Source organism: Cuculus canorus, chromosome 4 (genome assembly GCF_017976375.1).
Source record: "Cuculus canorus isolate bCucCan1 chromosome 4, bCucCan1.pri, whole genome shotgun sequence".
NCBI classification, from domain to species: Eukaryota; Metazoa; Chordata; class Aves; order Cuculiformes; family Cuculidae; genus Cuculus; species Cuculus canorus.
Window position 1 is genome coordinate 48953710 of NC_071404.1, and position 24587 is coordinate 48978296.

A 24587-nucleotide genomic window follows, 5' to 3' on the forward strand; every position below is an offset into this window, starting at 1 on the left:
AGGAACTTGTTCAAAAGTCTAGGCAAAAATTAAGAATAAAAGTGATGTCCAACATCAAACATTTCTTGTATGCAGGATGAAGACTTCCACTTTGAGCTTATTTAACCATCTTTTGTGAATGAATTTAACATGTTATATCCCTTTCAAATGGTCTGAAAAAATTTTCATAAAATGTCATCCTCCTATTCTATTTTACAGGAAATGTATTTGTTAAACTCGAATTGAATGGGGGAAAAAAAAAAAATTGTTCCTAAAATGATCTAAAAATGGCCACAGCTGAGTAGCTAGCCCTGCTCTGTAATAGAATAAGCCTTGTGTGCTCTGAATCAGTTCAGCTGACTAATTTAAACTGAGTCCTTCTTCAGTAAAAAGAAGCCCTTGGGACTTGCTTTAGGGTTAACTCATAGGAGACTGTTTTATCACTTGAGGACAACTGCAGCCTGACCAAATGAATACAAGAATAGGCTTGTTATTTTCTTCTTTTGCCTTCTTTCTTTCTTATCAGGTGTAGCTGTACTACTCTTTCTATTTATTTTGTGGAGAAAAGGTCTAGAGAAGTGGACTGACTCTGGCATTTATAGTCCTGTGCTAGTTAAGTGCCGTAACAAACCTCAAGTTGAAGGAAACAGAACGATCAGTCTTAGAAGAAATGTACCTTGTTCGTGATGCCTGGAAAAAGTCAGAAGATTCGTTTAATTCTAACTTATAAAGAGGTGTTTTCTTCTGTTTTTACTGAAAATTGAGTTTTAGCGTTGCTTCTTTAAGGGGCCCTAATGTTTTGATTAACATCATTATCTGCAACACATGGCTACATCATGAGTCTCTTATTAACAATATATGTCAGCTTTTCTTCATTACTTCTTAGCTTCTATATAGGAGAGCTCTCTTCCATCTGATATGTAATAGGGTAGTCAGAGAAGACCTTGCTTCTATCTATATGTATCTGTGCCCTCTACGAGTGAGGTTGAAGGAGGAGACGTGAGAGAGCTGAGGAAAGACCCCTGCAACTGGTTTCAGCATCAAGAAAGCACAAGAAGTACCCAAGTGTTTTGTCTCACTGCTTTCAGAGTGTTCCTGATGCACCTTGAAGGGCTGAAGCAGCAGTGCTAAAGTTAAGTCTAAAGAGCAATGAAGACAAACCAGCCTTTTTTAGTTGGGTGGAATGGGAGCAAGGAACTAACGGTGAGTTTTCCTGTTTTGCATGTACTGAGTTGCAACTGCAGCAAAATGACTAAAGAAGATAGCAAACAGCCATTCTTTTTCAAATGTACTTTTAGATTAGTTTTGTCATTTTTCTGAAACTGTTCTCATTTTGGAGAGTTTGCACAGTTGCTATGCAGGCTTGTGCTTATATTTTGGCTAACTGTTGAACTGGTATGTTGGGAAGATATGAAATTTCACACTATAGCCTAAAGCTGATTCATAATATTCCAGTTTTGATAAGAGCTAATTAATAGAATCTGAAGCTAAAACACATTCTTATTTTGGGGGGGCAAAATGAGGATACAGAAGAAAACTCGGAGAGAGATAAAAACAGTAAAAATTATTGCTCCTTCATATCCTATCTCCTTAAACTGATTTTACAATCCAACAGATAAGTATAGGTATTGGAAAGTCAGCTTAGAGAAGAGCCATGCATTAAGAGCTGCTTAAGCTCCTTTCTCTGCAGAAGTAATTACAAAGTCTTTTCCATGAAGTGAATACCATTAATATAGATATCATAGACTTGGAAAGGCTAGATCTAGAAAAAAAAAGTTTGTGTCTATTCAATCTCCCTAATCAAAACACTGGTTAATCCAACAAATGTTTACCAGACAAAGTGGTTTTGAATTCATGTGTTTTGGATCGCAGGTATTTTGGCTGTTCTCGTGCCCCATAATCCAAAGGAATTAAAAGATTGCTGTAGTTGAATTCAGTTATATACTTACACAAAATGTTTGCCAAGTTGAATGTATATATGTATATATCCTATTTATGCAGTGGGTGATGAAGTCTAAAATGAAGGCTGTGCATTGCTTTCTGCAGACACTTTTGCAGGAAACCGATGATGAAATGATGTTTGCTATTTCTTTCTAAAACTTTTTTCTTGCGCTTCTTTACTTTAGATGTACAAGGCTTCCACCTATTAAAATGTGTTTTGAGGAAAGCTGCTTTTAGGTAATAAAATTTGGTGTTTCTAGAAAATAAGTGAACAAGATGTATGTGTACCACCTAGGGTGAAAAGGGGTATTTTCTGCCATGTGTATTGTATGATAGCAGTGGAAATTCTTATTTAGCACATTACATTTCTAGTAATGGAGGGGTCACTAGCATCTATTTGTGTATCTTTTTAGGAAGTTATGGCTCTCTTTCAAGATTGTTTCTGAAGAGATACTGTGCAAATATAACTGACTCTTAAGGCAAAAAGAGAATGTACGGAACTCATCAAAATAATTCCTCTGTGTTACTATTTATAGTAAAGGAAAACCTTTCCCCCCCCAAGGTTATATGAGGTCCAAGAAGACAGCAAATACAGTGTTGTAGTGCGTGTCTTCCTATATTCTGCCAAGGACTTCTCAGACAGCAAAATTAGTGTATTACTGTGGTGTCCCCCTTGTCACTGACAACCAAAGGTAGAGGTGTGCTAGACTATACTAGGCAGACAAACTGGGACTTATTTTTCCAGTGATTCAAATTTTACCTTCAGAGTTCCTTAAGAAAATACTCTAATAGCGAGTCTATATGTTCTGGGTTACATAACGTTTTTAATATTGTCCAATCCTACTTGTTGTGCTACAGTTGACTTCCCACAGAAGTGTTTCTTGAACCTAACAAATTAATGACATCTGTGCCTTCTACATAATTAAATATGTACATGTTGGTATGATCATTTGTTCCTACAGTTCAAAGGTAAATTTCAGGAAATGGCAGCTTCATTAGAAAAAAATTATAGAGTTCAGGGAAGACAAATTGTTTTCATTTGAAGCCTGTGGATTCACAGTCAGAAACAAAAAATAAACCAATATAGCATGACAGATGTACCCAGGGAAAGATTATTTCTGCCTTTCTGAAAATTAAGGGCCTTCCACACAAATCCAAGGGGTTACTGATGTCACGAAACTTGCCTCTCGGCCCCCTTGGAAATGACAGTACATGTGTTGCTGCCTCTGGATTGCTGTTTCAGGGGCTGGAAGCAAGTTTAGGTAGGAGCTAAGTAGCAAGCAGAATTTTCCCATCAGGTGGCTGAACATTTTGAAGGTCCTAGCTCTAAAAATTAAACCCTGTTTCAGGTGACAAGCAGCTCATAAAACTGAGTATCAAACATCTGATTGTGCTAGCAATCTGTTAAGCTAATATGGGAAAAGATTTTCTTTTCTGTATTCACTGAAAAAAAGACAAGGGGGGGAGAAATGCTACAAAACAACTGCTTTTACTAATCTGCATTTAAACTGAGCTCATAAACCAATTGGCATAAAGTACTTTAACTTTTCTGATATGTCTTTTCACTTTGAGATGCCAAAAATGAATATGACATTAACTCAATGGGACCAAACTTGTCATTTTCTGATAATTTTCAAAAGGCAGGCCACATCAGGAAAAACAGATAGCTTTGTGTCTACTGCTAAAATACCATTCTCTTTTGAAAATATGATGCATTTTTCTGTATTCTAGCAAGCATGTACTAAAAAACATCTCTGATGGTAAGCCCACATGCAGACAGATTTTTTATTTTTTTTAATCACTGATCTGTGAAAAATTGTTCAAGCTGGAGAATATTCAACCATTAATTATTCCAGATAGCACCATCTCAGTGAGTGACAAAGCTGCTGATCCCTTCTCCACTCCTCCACTGGCTTCTTGCTAGAGAAAGGTGAATGTTATTTTCAACCTTTCTATAGCCTTCAGGTTCTACGGTAGTGTATGGCTTAATTACGTAGAACAGCTGGAGAGAGTGAATTACTGTTCAATAGTACAAGATTTCAAACCTGTGAAGTCATATGTCTCAAGATTTAATTTGCATTTTCAGAGCTCTGTAAGCTGGCTTGAGTTATGGCTATGAATGTATCTTGTGTGAGCATCTATATTATGTATATTAGAACAAGAGTCCTTTGTTAAACTTCAGCCTGGAGTGAATTTAGGTGATTCTTGGCAGAATCTCTCTGCAAGCTACAGAACTAAAATCTGCAAGCCTTATTTTAGATTCTGCTCAAATATTTTTTCTGTTGATAGATGACTGCAGAAATGTGATTAAGTTAACATAGATTTAAGCAATAAACATGAAATCTGGTTATAAACCAATCTTAATTGGCACAATTAGTGAGCTCAGTGGAGTTCCCTAAGTTTTCGCATTGTGAAAATTTTGCCATTTGATGATGGGTCTGTGTGTTCCTGGGGTTTTCTCATTTCTATCTGCCTCCTTCTGCGTAAAACATAAATTGCTTTCCCTCCTCAGCCCTCTGCTTATTGCTTATTAGAAGCGACATGAAAAATGAATAGCATAAGGGTCAAATTATTCTGAGTAATCAAGAAAGCTAATTATGAATTTTAATATTTACTTTTAAGAGTAGTTAGCCATTGGAATAAAAACGCCTAGAGAAACAAAGGATCTTCATTTGACATACTTAGATCTACTTTTTTTAAAAGACAAGCTATTTCACAAGCAAAAGCTAGTTTTAATTTAGACCCTTCTAGATTAGAGTTTTAGCACCTAACTTGTAAAGTAGGTAAGTTTATACAAGATGTTTATAACTACTCTTTTTAAATAGTGAACTTAAAAATATCAGCGGTAACATTTTGTTCTTTTATATGTGAAGGGAACTATCAGGTTGCATCTTGGAGCAGGATTACATGTTGTTGCCTGTTTTCTAGCTACAATATTTGCTAGGAAGATAGTCTCTTCTACTGCGGTCAATAAAAATGCATTTTAAGCATCATAGAATCATTGGGGTTGGAGAAGACCTTTAATATCATCAAGTCCAACATCACCATGCCTACTAAACGATGTCATGAAGTGCCACATCTACACATTTTGAACGCCTCCAGGGATAGTGACTCCACCACTTCCCTGGGCAGGTGTTCCAATGCTTGACTACTCTTTTCAGTAAAGAAATTTTTCTTAATATCCAATCTAAACATCCCCTGATGTAACTTGAGGCCATTTCCTCTCATACTATTTCTAGTCAGTTGAGACCAACACCCACCTCTCTACAGCCTCCTTCCAGGTAGTTGTAGAGAAAACTGATTATCTGAACACAAGATTCTGCAACACTTAGGAAAACGTATTGTGTGAAATTACTTCAGATAATGCAGGGCCTTTGCAGAGCTTGGGAGCTAGAAGCACCATAACAAACTCTGAAACATCCGTTGTGATTCAGAAAGGATGATTTAACTGTGTTGCGCAGTTGAAACATTTCACTGTCTCTCGGCCTTATCTGGCAAACACATTTTTATTACTGTGATGGGCATTTTAAAGATATTTGGCATTTGTTCCCATAGAACAAGATGCAAAATCTACTTTGTGATTATCTGGGCACTGTCATATATCACATTGGCACTACACTATTTCATGTGACATTGACCTCTCTGAGAATGGGCAGAGGAGATGCAGAGCTGAAGTTTCCCATGTCCTTCAGTTTGAGTCAGTGCTGCGATGGCTACATGTAGATCACAGACTTGAGGAGTTGATCTAAAGCTACAGGACATGAAAATTACTTAAACTTTCTTTGCTTAGATGCATGGTTGCCCTGTATGCTTCTATCCAACAATGCAGTTGGGCTCAGGGTAATTTATTTTTATGCTTCTCTTCAACACTGAATACTTAAAGAACTTTATTAAGGACACTTTTGGGTTATTACATGTTCAGACGACAACGCCTATGTTTAGGGCTGATGTGATCTTTTATTGACTGGTAGACTAGAGTGGTTTCTGAATGTACCAGGAAAGAGTAAAATAAATCTAAGCCATCCAAGCGCGTGTTCAATGGGAGCTACACAAGTGTTCTTACTCCTATGAGATAGGCTAAAGCAGCCTAAAGAAGGAACTAAGTGTACTTTGGTAGAAGGGGCATAGCAAAGACATACTGCCTTCTTCCTTTTCAATATTGTTCCCTGTAGCAGAGTCTCAAATGTCAAGCAGAGCCCCACTTAAAAACTTGCAACTGGACCCAAGTATTTACTACAAACATAGTTCTTCCCTACTCCATCTATTTCAGCTGCAGATATAGAGTGCCTCCCAAAGCCAGTCTCTCTGTGCTTTGTTCTATAATGCAAACCTAGTTTCTGTAAAGCAAATAAAAACTTAAGTTCTTTGCTGTTGCTCACTATTAATTCTGGAGTATCTTTGTGGCTCTAAAAAGTATTAGAATAAATACTTTAAAAATCGCCTTTTTAATGTAGGCTACACAAAACCTGTTATTGTAAAAGAAAATAAAACAGCAGTCTGCTCAGGAGGTAAAGGAACCCATTTTCTTTATGACAGTTCAGTGTACATTATTTCTAACTGATGTGTACTATAGGTACAGTCCTGTGCTGCTCACAAAAATGAGAGTATTGCTTAGCAGAAGGGTGAAAAGACAACAGATCCTTCCCCTTTCTCACAACCTTCTTTGGATTATTGATACTGAAGAGTTTTATTACTGCTAATGCTTCTGCAAGCATGTATGCTTCTGACAACCCACATCAGCAATGTAGAGCTATAGAGTTGCAGGAAGGAGTAAGACTAGCTATAGATGTTCATCTTCCATGTCCAGCCTTCTCCCATGCATAGGGCTTCCTCGCAGCCTTCCAACTCATTAATGCTGACAGTCCCTTTCCGAAACTCTGTCTGAGCTGCCTCCTGTTGCCGGAGATCTGACGGACAGCCTCAGGCTATGCTTGGGGTTATGCTTGAAACAGTGCTGTTGTACAGTCTCCAAGTCTGGTCTCTGGGAGAGCCTTAGGGAAGTCTGATATGGTGGTAAAGATGAGATCTTTAATCTTCCCCCCGCACACACCTTGGAAAGTGCTGGGAGTCAGCTTGCTCTGGGAAGTGCAGGAATAACTGACGTTGCTATGGAAGAGACTTTTGTTCAAAATGTAAAGGGTCCTAGGCTCACTGCAGTGTTTCAGTTTTCTCTTGGTTAAGTCGGGGAGCTCCCAAAAGCTTGCACTGAGTTTGCTTTTATGGATCAGTACTTTAAGTAGGGCTCTTCATCTGCCAGGGCAGTTGTCTGCTTTTGTTTTCCCTGCCAAACTGCCTTACAGTGGTTTCATAGCCAAGGCAGAGTACATCTGGATTTATCTATTATGGACTTGTTAACAGGCACAGGGACTTTCAGACCCTCTGTGTATCCTGATGGCTTCTTATACAAATGAAGGTGCTTTCTAATTGGCAACAGGGAATAATGTACTGGGGAAAACCAAGCTAGGCTAAATTTCTTATTTTCCAACTCCTGATAAAACTTGGAGGGTTTTTGTATCATTACCTCTACTTGTTTGGTCTATATGGTGTGATATTTCCAACACATTAGCACGTGGGATTACCCGAGTTGCTAACATGATGATCTGATACTTGGCTGACTTTCTTTTAAGCTGTTTTCTAGCCATGCAGCAGAACAAGAAGAATAAAATTGTAGTAATTTTACTTTCTACTGCTACGTTAATCTGATTGATGCAAAATTGCCAGTTACAGTACTATTTTAAACATATGTTGCCTCTTGTTTAAATGAAAACACAAAAAGCTTTGCCAAGGTAAGGCAGTATCTCTGCCCAATTTTAAACAGAGCTACAGGTACCTAAGCATGATGGTCACTGCCAGTTACAGTGGAATATCCGCACACAGAGCCCAGAGCTCCTGACCCTTGTTTGTGCTGGTAACAACAAATTGCCCTGCAGCCACCTGTACCCATCAGCTCAATTTCACAAATGTAAAATGGAGTGTAAACAGGCTAAGTGAAACATGGGTCTGTCTCCTCACGTGCTTGAAATAACAATAGAAGCAGTTGACCGCATTTTCTACACTGGCTCTCATTTCTGTATATTCTTGTATTGACTTAGCAATCTTTGGAAATTGATGCTCTGTTTTACTGAGAAGATGAAATACAAAAATAGCCTGTCAAGTGTCATCTGATTTACCCTGGGATAGTTCATGAACGAAGACAAGCTGAGGGCTTTATGAAAAGTGGAATATTGAATAGAATGAATTCCAAGGATAAACATTCATTTGTTTTGTGAGTTCTATATCTAAATCATAAATAAGGCATAATACTTTGCCTCCCTTCTGAATTAATCTGATACAGCTCTGAAAGAGCACTGATTGTCACAATCTTTTTTTCCCCCAGTGCTTAAATGGACACTGGTCATATTGCTGTTTGTGCTGTGCATTTAACCAGTGGCATTAATTGGTGCACTCTTAAAATGGTTTACCAGGAATTCACACATACTGTGAATTGCTTGAGTGGTAAACCCATAAGCAGCTACAAGAAATATCTGATGCTGTTTATGAGTGCTTAAATGCACATAGCTATTGAAAGTGTATTTTAATGCACGTATTACTGTTGATGGTTATTCTATTCCATTGTAATGAAGTTCCACAATTAATTTTAATTATTTTTAACTTTGCATTAGCTTTATGTATACCACAGATGTTTGCAATAAATACATATAGATGGGTAGGTCTCTGAAAAAAAATTGAGACTTCAGCTTCCAGCAATGTGACTTGAAAGGAATAATGGAAACACTTTTTTTTTAATTGAACTGCAGTGTTGTATGCAACACTTCAACGCACCTGCAGTTTAAAAGGAGATACCTGGCACATGGTCCAGCCCTGCTCATACATACAAGCAGCAGCAGCTATTTAAGATGAATTAAGGTTAACTGAGCAATGAAATTTGCTGGGAAAGGTGGGATGTTTGTCCCCAGAAGGTGGTAAAGGAAATAGAATTGGTACTGTGCCTTTACTAATGAATCAATAGTTTTAAGTCCAGGGGCAACACTAAGGAAGCAGCAATTGGAGAGAGAGAGAGGAAAAAGAATAAAAAAAAAAGCAAGGTTAAGTTTTAGAAGGGGGTGTTCTTACAGATGGAAACTTTACCGATTCCAAAACCACCATCACCTCCCACAACCTGCAGCAGAAGCCAATGACAGGTTTGGCTCTGACAACTTCGAACACCAGAGAAAAGGAAGGGAGACTTACCATCTCACTTGTTCCTTCTAAGCACCATCTGACTCAGCTCAACTGATACTGTATTGCGGGTACTAAGATACAATATCTCAGTTTATTGAAGTTATTCTTAAACAGACCAAGGAAGCCTCTGTATAGTGTAACCATGCTTTTGCTTTCAAAAAAAGGAAAAGATGAAACACTGTTCTGAGATTCTTCTTGCATCTGCTTGGGTATTCTTAAAAAAAAAAAATAAAAAGCATTATCTTTCTTCTTAATTTTTCATGCTTCTTAATTTGCATGTCAAAGAAAACATCAGAAACTGATTTTGATGACACTGCAAGTGCTTAGCTCTCTGGACAATCACTGTAAATTGCCATACATTATCAGATAACTATTGACAAACTACCTAACCATGTGCTTCGTAGTCCAATGTGTAATGATTTTCCCATGAAATTAAGAAAATCCAAGATCCCTACAAGATCAAGATCTTTTGTTTGGGAATATGCTATATGCAGTGCTGGAAAACAAGTCAGGTCAGGGAATCTGACTGAGATTGCTTCTCTCTCATCCTCTGAGGCCTATTTATCCTTCAGACATCAACTATATGTCACAGACTATTTTAACCAGAAGTGTTCCATGTGTTTATGGATATGGAACTACCACTGGCTTTTCACTATAACTGGATTTTCAATATTATCTTTCTGAACTAGTTATATCAATTATGCTGGTATTGTAGACATGTCCACCTCAATATAAGCACTATTTTTCCTTCTCTGCCTCTTCTCCCTCCCACCCTGTGAATAGAATTTAAGTATCTGTGAACAGCCATTTGTTAAGTTGCAGCATGAACTTGAGGCAGGAAGAGTGGAGTATGTGCATGTGTATATTTCCTAGCAGGGGGTATGTCTTTCTCTAGGCTATGGGGAAGGTAGATATTGAATTTTCACATTAGCCACAATGGCAGCCATCAGGCTTTAGAGCTCAGTTTTCAGTCAGTTCTCCTACTCAGTGACGTGAAGTGATCCATACTAAAAAGATTTTTCAGCAGTATCTTAGCAAATGTCAAAGAAACCACCTCTTTATTGCTGACAACTATTTTGTCCAGTGGAATGACATCTTGTTTTTATATGACGAAATGACAGGAAGGTGCAAAGTTGGCCTTGTCAACTATGATAGAAGATTTGATTGAATGCATAGTGGCAAAGAATAATTAAATACACAGGCCTTGTTTTCCTAGAATACTTGTTGTTTATATCATAGGGCATAATTTCATTTTTCTCTATGTTGTGGTTAGCAGACAGAGGGAAACATCTCAGATACACAATGGTAGCTGTTACTTACGGATTTGCATAGTTTGATGGGGTACTTGTTAGAAATGTTTTCTTTCTCCTAAAAAAAGACATGTTGTTCAGAAGGATTTATTTTTTTTTTTATAAATGAGATTCAAGTGTGTGTCATACATCATTTAAGGAGAAGTGAGGAAATGCTATGGAAAGGTCATATGCAAGTTTTACCTCATTTAAAATGAAAGCTTGAACTGTTTCTTGTAGCCCCCTCCTTAGGGTTCGGTAATGAAAAACCTACCAGAATAAAAGCTTTTCCTCTAGCTTGTTCCCAGGGTTTCCTGAAGGGCCTCCGTGTGTTTGCTCCTCACTCCTCGGATTGTGGGGTCATTTCCTTGTTGCTCTGTGGCTGGAGGGCTCACAGGAGCCCCTGTTGCATGCAACAGGGATTTCTCGGGTGTCTGGCTCTGGTACACAAAGGGTCTTGCTGTGTTTATTCCTCAGCTGCAGAGGGGCTGGGGAATGACTAAGAAATGCCAACATACTGCAGTTGTAGGAATAGAAATGTTGAGCTTTGTGTTGTGCGTGTACCTCTCCCTTCTGATATAAAGCTGTTCAGATGCTAGTAACTCACTGGTTGATTAGTTTGAGAGCATTACTTAACAGCTGTTACCCACAGTTGTAAGACCTTGCCACTTGTTCTGATGTGAATACACCAAAATTGCTGTGGCGGGCCGAAGTGAAGTTTCGAGGACCTCTGTTTTGAGGTTTTCCCTGGGTTCTAGCTTTCACTTGCACTGCAGAGTGGAAGTAGGACAGTGAGAAACTGTCCTCAGACCTTCTTATATGAGGGGGGTGCTTGGAGGAGGTGGCAAGCACTTGGAGCATGGCTGAGTTAAAGCAACTTCCCAGTTAAAGCTGGGACTCCCCTCTACTCTCCATCCAAGCACCTATTGGTGCACCCAGACTGGAGTCTCCCGCAGGGTGAGGAGGTTCTTGGGTCAAAGAGATGGTGTTGGGTTTCCCAGGAGGTAGATAAACTTGAATATCTGGTTCTGCTGTGGTTCACACTGCTCACTAAAGAGATCAAAGCGTATTTATTTCTGGCACAAGAGCGATACAGATTCCTGCGGCTGCGTGTCAGTAGAGCATGAATGATCTCTCTGACCGTTGTGTTCACCCTACCCTAGACACATGGAGACTTCAGCACCCCTTACCATCCCGTTCTGGGAAAAAAGGCTTTTATTTACCAGACCAACTCTCCTTATTAATTAGTTTGTAATGATCAGACACATAAAATTCGCTTGAATATTTGTTATATTTTATAGTTGTGTTATGGGTTAATTCCCTTCAGATTTTCAGGCATCCAGGTGGAGTAGTTGTGAAACAGGATGATCAACTGACTCACTTAAGTTTACACCATGAAGCACAATTTGAGTCAGCTTAGAGTTTAAGCTATGTCTAAATGTAGCCAAATGGTGAATCACTGCCCCTTGCTCAGTGACCATTAGGGTGTGGCTTGGGCTTTGCAACTGGGGGGGAAGGGGGATTTAGGAGAAATTTTGAGGCACCTTTCTAATGTTCAAAGGGTTTTATTTGTTCATTTTTGCTAATATTCTCTCCTGCATTTTATTTATTCAAATAATAATTCATATACTAATGGGATTTCATTTGAGTCTGTTTCCAAAAGAGAAGCTTTTAGCTGAGGTTTCAGTTTATACTTACCATTGTAAAGATCTGTTTAGATTTGTCAGATTTTATTTATTTTAATAACTGACATTGGTAATCAGCAAGTAGTGTGCTTTTGTAAAATCCCTCATGACAAAGTGTAAGGGTGCCTCTACTATTTGCAGTACTACTGTAGAGTAGTAAAATCCATATACTAGAGGTAAAATATTAATGCCATGGGTAAAGGCAGTGTTAGAACTCTGATGCAAGTCTCTGATTCTGGTTCTCCTTTGCCTGTTGACTTTGTCTGCCAATCCCCCTTTTACAGGGGCTGTTCTGACATCTTGCTGGGTCTGCAGACAAATGCCTATCATGGTAAGGGTGTTCCAGAGTGCTGCGGCCATTGCAAAGGAGCCAGAAACTCTGGGCGATCTTCTCGGGACTTCTCTTTGTGTTTCAATACTCAATATGTATTTAGCATTCAGGCCTAAATTGGGCATCGGTCTCCTTTGGAAAAAAGTGACAAAAGTCTGAGGAAGGGATCCTCTGAAACCAGAAAGGCTCATGTTGCTTGGAACAGGCAGGAAGTGAACATTAGAAGAAAGAACTGGAGTTTACACGTGTGCCAGCCACCCCTTCATTTGAGATCCAAAGCGTGACCCTTTTCTGGGCATTCATTCCAAAATATTAAGTTAGTTGGATAAGTCTTTGAAGCTGGCCCCGCTTTGAGCAGGGCATAGGCCAGATGACCTCTTGAGATCCCTTCTGACCTAAATTATCGCTGCCCTGTGGGTACTAGGTGGAGGGACATAGCACAACATTACCTGGTTTCCAATGGCTTGTAATTAAAGCAGCTGCTTATGAGAAGCCCAAGTTCATGTTCCTGTTCTGCCTATTTCACAACAGCATGAATTTCTATGTTCTGCTCTTAGACTGTTCTGCTCCTTAGACTGATTAACAGGCTAGTAGACACTCTGGAGGGCTGAGGTCTCTGTCAAGTTTCTTCTTCTGTAAGTGTTTACCTGAACGTACCTTGAGAAAGAGACAACTGGATGCTGGCTCCGTAGGTTAACTGCACTTGCCAGCAGATGTAAAAGATTGGGGTAATAAATGTGGAGTTATTTATGCAGTATAGAATGGGAAGAATAGAAAATAGCTTCCCGGTTACTGCACTTACTTGGACGTCATATGGCTGGGTTGAGCAGGGACCTGAACTCTCTGACTTCCTGGCTCAGCCCCCTCACTGCGCTAGTTGATGTTCAGGCACTTTTCTTGCCTTCAAACAGCTTTCTGGGTCCTTGGGCACCATTCCTATACATATTCAGTTAACTGCATACCAGTGTCAAAAACATACATACAAGCAGGCCATAATGGCAAACAGCCCAGTTATGAGGGATAGTCCCTAAATGAAGGTGAAAGGTGCCTTCATTTTTTTTTTTTTTTTCCTCAAAATCTGGCCCTTGGCACAACCACAGAGAGGTCTTGGAGGCTTTCTGCCTGTTTTGGTTTTTTTTTTTTCCTTAAGATTATCTTACTCTGTAATCAGTGTCAGCAGGTTTTCTTCTACAAATACTGCAATAATGGGCACAAATGAGTTTCCCAACCAGTGCTGAACATCATCTCTCCCTTAAGTGCTGACTAAATACTACAATCTGAGTTCCAAGGTGTTTATCCAGCCGTAAGTCAAAGCATATTCCCACAATATGATTAATAAGATCCAGATAATTCTATGTAAAACTCTGAGTGTCTACATGCATGCACACATAAAATTCTATTGATGCAATGGGGTTTCTGTTGTAAAGGAAAATTAATTTGTTTTTCTGCCTCTGGCTTGTTGAAGTAAAACATTTTGCTGTGCATTTCAAACTATGCATTTTAGTCATAAATCAGTGTACTAGTTTATATACAACACATAGAAATAGTGTTTTTAGGAATTCAATCAGAATAAAAGGAACTGTTCTGCACAAACAGCTTCAGCCCTCAGCCCACCTTCTGTGTGTAGTTAGATTAATAGAAGTGGAATTGAAATAAGCGAGTCTGGATCGGGTCCAAGGAACAATTAGATTGCAGTGGACCCAACATTGAAGTGAAAGGTAATTTTCCAATTGATTTTAGGATATATAGGATGTTAAAGCCAACAGGATACTGCAAAACTTGACATTATTTCTATTATTAGTTCTGTATTGAGGATATACCTGCTTCAGATTTTCCCGCCTATTTGCTAGCCATCAAGTCCCAATTCCTTTGAAGGGCTTCACCTGTTCAGTGTCCCGTTGAGGGTTTCTGAAGCTGTGCAGAAGCATGGGAAAGGTGCAGGAACATGGCTGGGAGGAAGATATCTTGCTGGGGACAGGCGTTGAACGTAGGCTTTAAGGGTTCGAACTCTAATACCACAGCCTTTTAGTGAAACTCAAGGCTGTGTAGCTGAAGCTGTTGTTCTAAGAATACACTGTCAAATACCTGATCAGTCTGCCAATAAAGTAACCTAGATATTGCTGCAGAAGATGTTTGTGGCATTATTTTCCTCACTGTGGAAAGAACCCACATGGTCCTTTTAGATAATTGGGTTGCTGGTTTTTTTCACACTAATTAAATGGAAAACATTTTGAAGTGAAGTCAGTCACCCTCCATTGGCAAACTGCCATACTGAGTGGTGCAGGGGCAGAGCCACTCACAGCTCTCTTTACTGGCTATAGCATACAGCAAGGGGCAGAAAAAAGATCTGTGAAAAGCAGTCTGTTCAGTGGAGATGTAAATAATAGCAATATTATGCCAATATAATCAATGTGTGATTTTTGTGTAGAGCTGTAATTATTTTACGCTAAAATAGGTGGGGGAGAGACAGTTCTTATTGCCAGCAGCCTGCGTAGCAGAACGCTATCTTCCTCCTCTCTGCCTCTCACAAGCACACATCAAACAATTGCATTAGCACTTCTGCTGCCTTTCTTCTCCCACCCTCTTTTTTTCACACTATTTAAAAGCTAAAGCGGAGTGGTGTTGATAGTTGAGCCTAACAGTGCGTTTTGTTTGAACACAGCATTTACTATCAAAGATAACTCAGAAATTTCTGCAAGCATTCTGAAGGCAAGTTTAAGTAATTTTTAAAGATGCATTTCTCTATCTACAATTAACAACTTATTTGCTCTGCTTAGTGCTTCTGAGAGCCCATCTTTGGAAAAGCTCAGTGATGAATGTTGGAACCGAATTAAATTCCACCTCTTCTCACCAGGCTCTATATATTTGTAGGCTTAGAATACATATAGTTTAAAAAAAAATGTTTTTTATATTGTAACATCTTTTTAAATCAAAGTTATTTTTAGAGAAGAAGGAATTTTATTATTTCATCTTTATTGTCTTCTCTAATCCTGTGGAAACAGTTGTTGAGGAATGGTAGTTCAGTAACTCTAGATGCTTTCTGCAGACAACTACTTTTTACTTGGTAAGTTTTTAGCACTGTTTAGATCAGGCCCTAAATGTGTGTAATTACCTTTCTCTTTTTAAAGACATTAGTGTGTATTCATCCTCCTATCTGGATTTTATGTTCTGGCTATTAATGCCATAGATGCTTTAAAATATATAGATAGCTCCAAGCTCTGCTCTGTTCCTGATAGCTAATGCCAAAGTTCCCTTTCTGGCAAAGAGGCAGGGAGAAACTCTTGGGACTTTCACATAGAGGATTTGTTCAGCGCTGTGGTTGTAGATAATTCACCCACTGTCATGACTCCAGTGCTGCTCCCATTAAAATTACTGTTCCCTTTGCCATTGAGTTAAGCAGATACAAGTTTGTGTTCTTCACTTTAGTATTAGCGAAATATATGTATATCTGCTCATGACCTTTCATAGCAAGCTTTCTCTTTCACTGAGTCAGTATATCCTCTACAAAGGCTAAAATTTTGTGGTCTTACATAATTCAAATGGTGAGAGTTACAATTTCTAAATAAAAATCTGTGGGCATCAGTTGATATTTTCACAGGTCCTAATTTTTTAAAAATTTTTTCACATAGACTCAAAAGCAACTGTGGTCTTAAAGAGCACATCCATTTATGATGGAATATTTAACAAATTCTATGGGAGTTAATATTCAACTTCTAATATTTTAATAGGATTTAGGTGCCTAGCTCCTATATACTCTCCAGAATACCTCAGACTTTAGTCCCCCAAATTTTCAGTGAAGACCGGAATCCTCCTGGGCTAAAAAAACTAAGTGACAATTTCTGCCCCAAAGAATCCTGTATAAATTTACTTCAAACATAGGATCTAGTCAAAGAAAGGAAACTGAGTTTGTTTAAAAATGTCCTATACTTCCAATACAGAAAAAATACTTTGGCTTGTTCTACTGCTTGTTTTTTTATAATCTTATAATGAATAGAATTATTTTACACATTTTTTTTTTCACAAAGACTAATTCAATGTCTTGAAATTAACTAAAGAACATATGATTGCTCAGGCTTCATGGCAGGTATACAAATGTTTGTTGAAGAAGGAGACGTTTAAGCACATAAATCCATGCTGCTTGTTGAGGCATAACTTACTGTTGCCCTTGGGAGGCAAAAATGCATTGCATTTGTGTGTATGTGTTAATGAACACATATTTGATGTACTGGCATACTTTACTTCCTACAACACTCAGGTTTTCATTTTCCATTTTTATTTAATATCCATTCCAATGGCACTTAATTGTCTATGATCTAGGCACAGATGAGTTATAGTAATCTGAAAAACCCTGAATGTTAAGCAGAGCTGGTAAGAAATATCTGGGTTTATTTCATAACTACTCTGTACATTTATCTCAGAAGGAGCCTATTTATTATCTGTATATGATCCAAAGAGTGTCATAATAAATATAAAATTATACTCGGGGAAAGAGAAAATAGGGATATAAAAGTCAGGAAATCTTGTGACATGAATTATTGTCATTATATATTTGTGAAATAAGTTCTATGTTATGAACAGTTTCCTTGCATCGATTTAGCTGTGAAGTGTATGTATTTGGCAATGTTGGGGCACTACTGAACTCCACAAGTTTCTACACACATCTTCTGTGCTGCTGCATTTGCTTTTGAAATCCACGGAAATTTTGGCTTTTTAAGACAGTTATCACATTTATGTGACTATAAAAAGTATAAATAATTAAATTAACCAGGATGAAGTTAATAGACCTTTGTGGTGTCATCCTTCAGGTCATTTAAACCCATCACCAACTGGGGAAAATACTTACACAGGGGAAGAGCAGTAGGAGGGAGCTGGTGCCTTTTGCTGAGCACCAGACTTGTCCCACCACCACAGAGCCTCTCTTTTAGATGCATATTCCCTAGGAAAGAACATGAGCCAAATTATGAGCCTGTTTAAATATTCAGCGAATGAGGCAACACTGAACATTTCTATATTTGGGCAAGTGTACTGCTTTTTTTCTCACACTGACTGCGATAGAGCTACACGTTATGGGTGTTTGTGATGTTCCTAACAATAATACTTTGTAATAATAGAGTATGTAATGAAGTAATAAATACCCTTTAGGATGCTGGACAAAGCTCAATAAATTCATTAAGCAGACTAGATTTCCAGCCCCTAGCAGCAGACCTTGGACTTAAATCAGAATTACAACATGGGTTTCAGTGACAGTCTGTCTCTAATGGAGACTATTTTTGGAAACTGACTTTAAAATGAGATGTTTGAATAAAAAAATGCCCCCTCTTTTATAAATGCTAAATATAAATCTAGGCACAATAGACATGAATGTGAAAATGGATGTATCTTGGCATGTCTTTGTGTCTCAGTTTGACTGCACATTGTGAGAACTTGTGGCTCGATGCCTTTTCTCCTGGAGCCTCGTGATCACGCAAGCCAATGTAATCAGTGACGAAGCAAAGCTGCCCCTGACACAATATAAACGTAAAGTGAAATGCAAGGCACCAATCTCTCAGATTTTGGTACAACATTTACGAATTTCCATGCAAGCACTGCACTATAAAACAGCTATCTCGCGTTTACACACACCTGTCTGAGAGTGTACTGCATGTGGTAGCAAATAGGAAGTAAGAGTGGTGCTCTGGATAAGGCAACAGCATCAGATGGAGAAGGCTTTCTTGTAACCCCAGCTCAGCAAGGGGCTTCCAATGCAAGACTGTCAGCTCATTTAGTGTCACACATCCAGTCTCCAGCTGCAGCCTCAGGTAGGGCACAGGAATGTGTTCGCTGGGTATTCTCACCGTATTGTAGTAGCCCACAAGCAATCTGCCTCCAGGATTAAAAAATTCAAATTGGTAGTTAAGTGTAAATGCTTTAATTTTTTACTTCAGTACATCTTTACTGCTGTATAGGCATTTGAGGTTGACCACAGGTTTGTTTGTGTAACTGTTGAGGACCTGAAAACTAATGTGCTTTTTCCAGTGCTTGAGGAAAGACAGAACTTATGTTTTACATGAAGACCGAATACTTTGCCTTCCTGAAAAAAACATTGGTGATCATCCACGTGCAGCTTTCCTAATTCTTGCCAATATGACCTCTACATAGTGGAGATACAGAGATGATGCATTGTGGGAATTCAAAAGTTAATGCTTTTATTTCTCAGGATGTTTTTCTATTTAGATTCTTCCTACTGAACATTAAACTGAAAGGTTGTGGGGAAGAGTATGAATAGCTGTGTGAGTTATATGTTTTTTCTGGGTGTTGCCATGATGCTGACAACAGATCATGCAAGACAGCTGAATAATATAAAAAGCATGATGTATTCTTCTGGTTTTGGTATGATTTCTTACTCTTTGACCAATATTTGAAGTTTAACTAGATGTTCTTACTAGCAGATTTATTTTTTAATTTACCATGCTAAAGAAGTAGAGGAACGTTTTCTCTCTGTAAAGTCAGCATCAATGGATAGATGTATGAAGAATGGGCATTTCAGGAGAGCGATTAGATCTACAGTAGCAAAAGTGAAGGGGAGAATTTGGGAAGAGTGTGCTGGAAAGCTGGCATTGCTGAACCTGGATGAACAGTACTGAATGGAACTTGTGATACAGAGTGCCAGTGGCTGTTGTAACAACGAACTCACGGGTCCTTATGCCTATCTATGCCAGAAGCCTTTTCATTAATTCCTCTTTTAGGTTTTACACTGCTTAACATATGGGTGTACCTTATATATTTCCACGTATTAATTCCTACATCTGGACATCCTACCTTCCTCTGCATAATCTCAGGTGATGCCTGTCTCTTTTATCATCTTGTGTGGTCTTTTGTCTGCAAAGCAGAGAAGCTGCTGCTCACTAGACATATGAGGAAAAGTTATAATTCCATGTTAACTGAACTACTTTAGGTGCTATTTAGGCCTAAGACAAACCTAATTAATGAGACTTAAATGCAGAATTTTCTCGGCCCTCCCTCGTTCAGTGGTACTATGGAAAACTCCAGCTGTGATGATGCATTACAGTTACAGATAGGATAAAATGAGGCTACATTATTCTTTTTTAATCCTGTATTTTATGGTACTAAATACCACCCTCAGACTACATTTTTTTATGGTAACACTCAATTTGTTTCAAATAGAAACACAGTTTTCCCTTTCATCAGGCTTCCTTTCTATTCCTATTTTGTACAATGGATAAATAACAAGGCTGAAAAGAATGCCTGTCAACTTCAATTTTGCCAAACATGTAACTGTTATAAAAATAGCCTTTAAAAAAATCCCCAGAAAAAAACCAAAATATTTCCACAATTTAAGTACAAAAATTACAAAGCTGAACAGATGAATTACAAACAAATAACCCCTGGTAGCCTGGAGAACCACAATATTTTGCCATGAGGATACTCCAAGTGAAAGACCTCAGAATGAAAAAAGTAAACCTGACTTCATACAAACTTCTGTCGACCGAATAAAAAGGCATGTAAACACACAAGTCAGACATGGGCTGATATTACTGGCTGCTTTTTGTAAAAAGTATAATGCTCAAGTCCTTTGGAGTCCTTCAGATTTATGTGCCCATGAGGAGCTTCAGGTATTACAATGGAGAACCAGGAGTCTGCTCACATGCTGCGGAATAGGATCCTTGGCCAGTGTGCGGAGATTTTACTGGGAAAATATCCCTCAGAGTTAGGACTCTTAAACCTTTCACCACAACAATTTTGCCAGTGAAACATGAAAATAAATAGATGTACACTTATCTGAAACTGCATTCTCCAATTATCACATTTCTATATGGAAATGTAAACAAATTATACTGCTAAGGTAATTTATATTAATATTAGAGTTAATAAGAATTTAACTGTTTTGATTATACCAGTAACAGTAAAGCACAAAGCTGGCACACCAACAACGCTTAAAATTGGACTAGCTAAAAAAATGTGTTCACAAAGCTGTTTCATTATAGAGAAATCTTTTTGCTGCCCTTCTGTGGTACAGTTTTAAATTCACTGCCATCACAATTTCCTGCAATAGATGATGATAAGAGCTGTGTTAACTGTTTGAATCTGTGTGAAAAGAAACCACAAAGCCCAAACTGAGCTGTTTTAGCAGACTAAGCAAGAGCATGGAGAATGACTTCTTTTTTTTTTTTAATTTTTTTTGTTTTGGTGCTGAAATGGAGATTTTTCATCAAAGGTAAATTCATGTTAGTTATCTCACCAGAGAGCTTGTCAAACAACATTTCTTTGTGTAGTTTAACAAACTAAATTTTGAGAGTGTGAGTATTATTTCTCTTTTTGAATTAATAGAAATTCTCCATTTGTAATTGTTCTTTCTGGCCTCAGTAGTGAAGGTGGTTGTCTTCCTAAAAAGCAGTGTCATTTGTGCCATTGGCACTGTGGGAGCCCAGTGACAGACTATAAATCGATTTATAGCCTGTTTAAAAGCAGGCAACAAAACCCATGAACATTAATTTAAAAATGGCTTCAGATCGCTATTCTTTTATGATTAACTGAAGTGGACTTCAACTTCCTTTGAGATTTTAATGTTAGCATGATAAAATTCATTACTTTTAACAAACTGACCCATTTTCAATGACAGTCTTTATCCAGTACATTGTACATACGTGACACTATACAGCAAGTGGAAGGTCACTTGATTAATCTTCGCTCCAAAGGTGTAAGTGGATATGATGGTATGCAATATAAAACCAATACATATTGATTAGCATGACAGTGCTCAGCTTAATAGATGTTTCTTGAAAGGAAAGTAGAAAAAAAAAATGGTACAGAAGGCCTCCTTTGCCCTCTCCTGTGGCGGTGAGGTAAAACAGGACCTAAGCAGAGTACTTCATCATGACTGGCTGTGGAGTAGCAACCCCTTCCCCAACCCGGCTCAAACAGTATTGTTGGAGAAAAACCTCCAGTGAAGTCCATACAGCCACACATCCCCTGGACTTGCTGAGATGCCCCAGAGTATCCCAGTGCCAAGGTTAGGTAACTCTCCCACCCTGTGGTCATGAGTCACTGCTTGGTGTACTTAGCTGTACTCCCAGAACCGGTTCCTTTGAGGCTAGTAAAATGCTCCTACAAAACAGAGGTGAATATCCCTCTTATTAGGGAGGAGGCAGCATCAGCCATGGGGGATCATGTGAAATCGTTGGTCAGGCAACAAGGAATGAACACAAACTGAGAGGGAGTAGAAGGAGCACACAGATGATGGGAAGGAATCAGACACGTCAGTTGCAGTCACTTTCAGTACACCTACTTCTCAGTCAATGAGAATGTCTCGTTCTTGGTGAATTTGCACATCTCAGAGTCTGGAACTTCCTCTTAAGGTTTTGTTTTGTTAACAAAACCTAATGAAGATTGTAGTGAAGTATCCTCTTGTACAGAGAGGATTTCTGATTAAGTCATTGAGGCCATACCAGTAAGAAACTGCTGGGAAAGAAAATCGGGTTATGTGTGCTTGGGCAGGTCCAGGGTGTGGTGACTGTAAAAGTTCTTCCTCCCGCAGCTATTTGCTGGGGTCTCAGTTAGCAAACCTACGTCAAAATGGGTATCGGTTGATGCTTAATTTTATTAGAATGCTTGTGGCTTTTTTCCTTCCAAATAACTAGAATGTAATATAGTGGTGGAAACTGCCATTATTCCACGCGACCTCTAGCTGCTGACTGTTGTTCATATGCCTGTATCACTGAGCTGATCAAAGCCTTGTGAGTTTCACCGGAAACATCACTTGTATGTCTGAAAGTGCTGCTTAATCATAGGGGCTCACCTTTCAGGGCAGTAGCAGGCAGGTGAGCTTATAGAAATGGTCCAGTCAGTCACTTAAGCATTAGGAGGCTCTGGGAATCTTTTGCTGAATAGAAGGAAGAAGGAGAAGGATGAGAGATGGAGTTTGAAAATCAGGTGAGACTCTCAGCAGAACCCCAATACAGCGAAACACAGATTCCTCTGCCTCTAACTTCAAGGCTGTCTGAGCTTAATAAAGCAGCGAAGCAAATACGTTATTTCAATTACAGAAAACACCCTAGTCTTCATTGAGATGACTCATGCACAGAGGGTTGAGTACATGCTTAAATGCTTTGCCGCGTTGTGAACTAGTTCCCAGTAAAATGATCTGATTACTGCACACTCTTGTTTGAAATTCCCAGATCATGAAGGTAGGTACTTCCAGTAATGAATATCTACTCTTGAAGTGGCGTCCTGTGAGATTTTTTTGCCTGTTAAACGTGGATGATGGGTTACTAAAAATCTCGTTCTGTCTGTGTGGTATCGTTGTGCTACTATCATGTGCTGCATACTCTAAGCTTTTCTGCGTGTCTGTAGAACATTTAATCTGTTTTAGGTTTATTTGGCCCAAGGAGAAAGAGAAACACACTTAGGTTTTGTTATTGCATCTCATAGAACAGTCTCTTGAACACAGTGAACACAGTGACAGTTATATTTAAATATAATTAGATATGGTGAACTTGCTTGAAAGCTCAGCTTTTGTAAAGACATATTTATAAGCATTCAGTTTGCTGGCACTTTCATACCAAGTGTGTATGACACAGACACAACTGCTTCTGCACTCTTATACAATTCTCATTCAGAATTTCAGCAAAATCTTATTGTTGCTGTTAAGTTGTAGTTGTGTTTTGCGGAAATGTGTTTTACTCAAAATTCTTCAAAACTCTCATTGACTTCATTCTGATCTGCATTTCTCTGTATAAGGCTAATAGTTAAAATTTCTTTAGGTACTTCAGTTTCAGGATGAGCAATGATGCGACAGATCAAAGAACGTTGTTTCTGTGGAGACTTAAGTCTGCAAAGCTGAAGTGTTTCTTCAATGCATCAAATCGTGCATGTTAATTTCTGTAACACTATGGGACAGGGCACGTACCTGCAGTCTGCCCCTTGTGAATTGTCGCTCATTTTACTAAAATGATATCCTTAGTTCTCTTTGGTAGCAAGGATCCTGTATAACTTGGCAAGAAAAAACAGAAGGAATATAGAGTGAGTTTTCATAAAGTTGCCGAGAAGGTGGTTATTCCTGTTCTACCTTTCCTTTCTGCATTGATTAAAGAACTGAATTAATTATATTTACACGTCACGTAATAGACTTCTGCCCTGACCAAATATTCCAGGGGAATCATTCCTCCTGTCACAGTGGTGCAGATGAGATCTGCCTTGTTTCCTTGTTCCCTTCCCAGGACCCGCAACGTGACGGGATGGTGATGGAGCAACTGGAAAATAATTACAAAACATGTATCTGAGAAGAGGATGAGGAAGTGAAATCAGACAGGCTTGCCGCCCTGCGGGAAAGGGAAAAGAATAAGTACAAATCCCTGAGCAGATGGTGAGTGCAAACACATTGGAGCGCTGCAGAATTCCTACTGGGGGAGACTCTGACTCTCCACCTCCCAGTGCCCATTCGCCTCTCGTCCGGGGAAGCCCGAGCTGCCCTGCACTGGTGCTGAACCCGGGCTGTGGTGGGGAGGGACGGACAGATGGACACAGACAGACTCGGGGACACAGAGCACTCATGACACAAGTGTACACATGCACACACAGACATGCAGCACTCTTGTGACATGTGTGCACACAGACAGTGGACAGATACAGGGACATGTAGCACACCTGTGACACGTGTGGACACACATGGACAGACAGGGACATGTAGCACTCCCACGACACGTGTGCATACACATGGGCAGATGTACGGACAGACAGGGACACGCAGCACTCCCATGACATGAGTGTGCACACACGCACAGACAGATGTGGACAGACAAGAGGACACACAAACACATGGACAGACATGGGGACACGCAGCATGCCTGTGACATGTGTGCGCACACATGGACAGTGGACAGACGGGGACACGCAGCACTCCCATGACATGTGTGCACATACATGGACAGACAAGGGGACATGGAGCACTCCTATGATAAGTGCACATACAGGGACAGATAAGGGGACATGGAACACTCCCGTGATACAAGTGCACACACAGACAGACACAGGGACACGCAGCACTCCCATGACATGTGTGCATATACACAGACAGTGAACAGACATAGGGACACAAAGCACAGCCACGACACGAGTGGACACACAGACACATGGATGGACACA

At 39.2% G+C, this 24587-nt stretch overlaps 1 protein-coding gene across 3 annotated transcripts in view; it reads left to right on the plus strand.

Moving 5' to 3' along the window:
• Positions 1-636: 636 nt before the first annotated feature.
• CCSER1 (coiled-coil serine rich protein 1) overlaps positions 637-24587 on the plus strand; it is a 695806-nt gene continuing 671855 nt past the window's right edge. The window contains exons 1-2 of one of the 3 annotated variants that reach the window (XM_054065343.1): positions 637-1182; positions 23663-23808. The gene's annotated coding sequence lies outside the window, so the exon portion shown is untranslated. Of the gene's footprint in view, positions 1183-20654; positions 23809-24587 lie in introns of those variants that run through there. The other 2 variants (XM_054065341.1, XM_054065342.1) reach the window with 2 other exon arrangements.